We start from the raw sequence: 4,641 nt of genomic DNA on the forward strand, positions 1-4,641 counted from the left end.
GGGATGCAGCCGTCACACGGGGTGCGAGGGGCCACAGCCGCCCCGGGACGGGCACCACACCCCGCTTGGCACAGCCAGCACAAATCCTGCACTGGGGCTCGAGCATGGGGCAAACTCCTGGCCAGGCTTCAAATTTGAAATAACCCGAAGCTGAAAACATGGCACCAGGCTTGCCAGGCGGGGAGCCCTGCTGACCCGGGAGCCACATCAGCTCCCGCGGGGACGGGGACAGGGACCGGTCCTGTCCTCATCTCCCCAGGAACATGCCTGCCTGACTTCCTGACTGCAAAAAGATATTGAAACAATTTTAGGTATTTCCTGGTGCCACCTATTGGTTACACAACCAATTCTCAACAATTCACATTTTCCCAAATGAGTGCCTCGTGGTCGAAGCACGATTTGCATGAATCTATTATAAATCATTTTCCGTGTGACCTTTAATGCAGGAAGTTTCCTTTCGAGCTATCCTTTGCTAAAATTTCAGAAATAGCACCTGGGATTTCAGAGGCGTTGGGGCGCAGCAGGGATTTGAAAGTCGATGAGGTAAGTCATTAGAGCCACAGCAATTCCAATTCATTCCAGAAATAGGAAGAGGCTGCCGTGGCAGGGTGTTTGTTTGCAGGGTGTTTGCAGGGTGTTTGCAGAGCTCTGAAGGCTCCTCTGTCGTAACACTCTGCTCCCCAATTTCTGCTCCAGTCACAGGTTTCCAGGAGCAGCTCGTGCATACATCTGGCTGCCTGGGGGAGCACGTGCACCATGCACGGTCACTGGAGCAGCTCTAGAGCAGAAGCCATGTAACCCGGGGTCACCGTGGGAGATGCAATGCCACCTGAAAGCCAGGGCAGGATGAGAGGCACGGTGGCACTGGAGACAAACGTTCCCACCGCTGCGCACAGCCAGGAGGGATTTCATTTCACTTGAACACCCAGAGAAAAACTCCTGTGGATCACATCAACAAATTACAATCAAGCATTTCCATTTTGTCAGCAAGATAAATACCTTGTGTTTATGAAAAAATGTACCTTGGGATTCGTCTTCTGTAGAAAATTTCAGAATTTTAACTTTTCACCCAGCGGAGGAATGGAAGGAAAGGCGGAAACACGGGCGTTCCCCCTGGCAGAGCTATGTCGGGCACCAGCCAGCCCTTGCATGTCCTCGGGGCCGGGATGCTGCTGCTGCCCCGATGCTTCCGCTGGCCATGCTTGGCTTCAGAGGGGAGCTGCACAAGGAGCAGCGTGTTCCCTCTGATAAACAGGAGTACATGCCAGAGTGATGCAGCAAGGGCACGCTAGTTACAAACCATGGGCACATGCAGAGCAATTAAAGTTTTGACAGTGTTAAAAATAGGCAGCTGCTGCTTTCTTCCTGGCAAACACTACGCAAGGAGCCCGAAGGGATTGCTGATGAAGGGAGAGCAGCTCCTGCCTGTTTGAAGGCATTTGCCTGCACAGGTCGTTCTCCCCAGACTGTCCCCAGGAGCTGAGGGGCCGCCTGTCACCCCTAGGTCATCACGGTGACTGAGAGCCTGGAAGCTGCTCGGATGCTGCAGCATCCCCAGCGGTATTTTTAAGCTGGCAGAGTTCATAGCTGGACTTGGAAAAAGGAAAAAGTATCTGCAGGTTCCTCCCACCACAGGCAGCTATTTATAAACTGAGCTGGGCAAAACCACCTCTCAAGGCTAGGAAAACATTTCATTTGCACAAACCTGAGGTGGTGTGATTTCTGCCTCTTTAAGCTTTTAAAAAAAGAAAAAGCCTGTACTGAAAAAGCCAAACTTTATGGAAGCAATTCAGGCTGCGGCTCTTTCCCCGAGCAGAGCATCACCAGAACAGCCCTGCTCTCTGCTCTCCCAGACTCTTCCATCTGCACTGGGGATGCTCCTGTCCCCACCCACCCACAGGTGCCACCGGGGCATTTCTCGGCCGTGCAGCCCAGCATTGCCAATGGCAGCAATGCGGCATGGCCGTCCTCTGTCACAGGCCATCAGCTCTGCACCAAGTTTGCAAGGCAGCGCTGGGGCTGGTCGGACGGGCTCTGTCTGGGCTTCGCTGGCTTGATCTCGCTGCGATGCTGATTTCTGTGACTGACCAGGTGTCTACGGTGAGTTTGCTTTACTTTTGCTTATCTGTGCGTGGCACAACCATAGTTTTATGCAGACAGCAGTAACAAGTAGCTGGTCCGTGCTGGGAGCACAGCAATAAATTCTTGGCTTTATGTATGTATAAGGTGTGCTTCCCTTTTGCTTTGCAGTGGCAGGCAGGAGAAAGTCACCGATGATAACTATGTTTCATGATCTTCTTTTCAATGCTACGAAAGCTGGGTGCAACCAGCTGCTACACATGAAAACTTCTAAAACAGTTGCATGAGAGAGGAAACGTCGGGTACGAAAGCAGAAATCAGCAGAGCAGAACTGCACACAGGAAGGCAGAAACGCAGCCACCCCTGAAAAGCGTGCAGAAAAGTGATCGCTGAAGGGATAGCCGCCTGCTCCGGGCACAACTGAAATGGAGCAAAACCTAGGACGTGCAGAAACACGGGTCAGACAGGACTCCTCGCATATTTCAGCAGCTTCCAGGGCTCGACCTTCGATCTGCGAGGGGAGAGTTTTTGCAGGATAGTACAGCCTTGAAGCCAGAATGTTCCCAGCAGAAGCCACAACCTGTTTCATGGTTTTGTGGAAAAAACCTTCCACAGTAGAATTTACAGGCCAAGAGAGCCCAGCAAAAAACCCCCTGAAATATTGCAAAGATCATAAAAAAAGGGCAAGGCTGGCTAGAGAGCTGCAAGCCAGCATGAACGAGGTGAACAGGTCTTGGGGCAGCAGAAGAGGCACTTCTAGGTCCTTGGAAAACATTGCTGTGATGCCCCATAATCAGTGCGGGAGCCGCAGGAACCAGCGCGTTTAGCAGAGGGGCCATGCCTGCGCCCCAGGAGCAGCCAGGCGTCCCCCGGCACAACACCTGCCCCTTCGCTGGTGCAAAGCCAGCGCCGTGAGGGTGTGCTGCTAAAGCAAATAGGTTTTGCCAGCTTTCGTGCTGGAGATGCCTCAGCTGTGCTGCGCTAAATCAAGCCAAAAGATTTAGGACCCAAATATTCCCCTCGCCTGAAGTGGGTTTCCTGCCTGCTTACTACTAACCCAGGGGCTGCGTGCCATGACTGTGTCTTGCCCGTATTTGATGCAGGGTCTTGAGTTCAGAGAGGGGTTGCCTAGATCTGGGCACTGGGCAAGACCTGGTTAAGCGGTTGAGAACCCTTACAAGGTCAGGCTCAGTAGCATTCAGCAAATTAATAAAAGTTTTAAGTTTAAAAAGGAATTGCATTCTTCAGAGCAGCTGCATTTCTTTCGGCAGTAAACTCACGTTGTCCCCTTTATCCATGGGGCATAAGAAGAGAAAAGGTAATCCTTTGGCTGTTAGGAAATCAAGCAAACCCTTCAACGACCCCATGATCAGTGAGAACACCTCCTCTGCTGAAGGTCCAGAGCACCTTCCACACATGTCACTCGGAGCACCAACCCTGTGAACCACGGCGTCACCGTGCAGCGTTGCCCGTACACCAACCCTCCTCCTGCCCCGACTCCCGGGAGGCAGAGCAGGGATCCTTCCAGATTCCTCTCTGCAAGGAGAAATGCCATTTTAAAAGAGCTTTCTCGTTCATATTGCTATTTGGTTTGCCTGTGAACTCCTTCCTCCCCTCGGAAGGCTGGGGCACTGCTGATCTCAATGCCTGCTGCAGCGGCCCCGCAGAGCCTGCCTGTCACCCACATCCTGTTTTTGATCGTGGCCGTGAACATGTCATGTTGTCTTGTAGCAACCAAAGCATGCTCTCACTGCCACTGGAAGAGCATCGTTTATTTGGTCTTTCTTAAGGCCTTTCTTAAGCCTGTTGGGTGTCCAGGCTCATTCAGCCTTTCCACACTAAAAGCAAGCAGGTATCTCCCAAGGTATGTCAAATTAACTTCCCATACCAAAAGGAATCACCGCTTTAGACCACAGAGCTGCACTAATTTCCACCAGAGACACAGCCTTAGGGAGTAGAGTTCATACTGTGTTTTAAATACCATTTTTTTCCCCTCTATAAAACAAGGTGGAGGATGTAGGCTGTGACCAAGGCACCCTGCCCAGCCCCACCTCTCCCACTGGGTCTCTATAAACCGGCTGCAACGAAGGCAAAAGGAGACTTTAATTCAGGAGTTGCAGGGGAAAAAGCGAAGCAGGCCCCAGTCACGGGGCTGACATATTTGTATTGGTCTTTGCAGATCAGTCAGCCCACACTCTCCAAGGCAAAGAGCTCTGGCTTGGCTTTGGGCGTGCGCTGATTTTCACCCAAGTGAAAGAGTCTGTAGCACCGGTGGGCAAAGCTTCAACCCTCCGGTCAGACATGTCGGGCTAGGAATATTTTGTCTTCTGACACAAATGCATGCATTTGTGGGTCCAAATGTCGTGGGTCCAAATACTCCTTGGCCAGGTAGAGAGAGGAGTGTTCCTGCTCCTGAGGAGCGAGGCACCGCCAGCCACCCACAGCCACGTGCAGCAGCGTGCCAGACTTTGGCTGGAAACCTCCGCGTGTTTCTGCGAGTGATCAGGTGATGGACACCCCTCTTCCCTCGGCTGCCAGCCTGGCACCTGGAGCCAAGTGTCC

The sequence above is a fragment of the Aptenodytes forsteri genome, unplaced genomic scaffold (assembly GCF_000699145.1).
Source record: "Aptenodytes forsteri isolate BGI_AS27 unplaced genomic scaffold, ASM69914v1 Scaffold174, whole genome shotgun sequence".
Lineage (NCBI taxonomy): Eukaryota > Metazoa > Chordata > Aves > Sphenisciformes > Spheniscidae > Aptenodytes > Aptenodytes forsteri.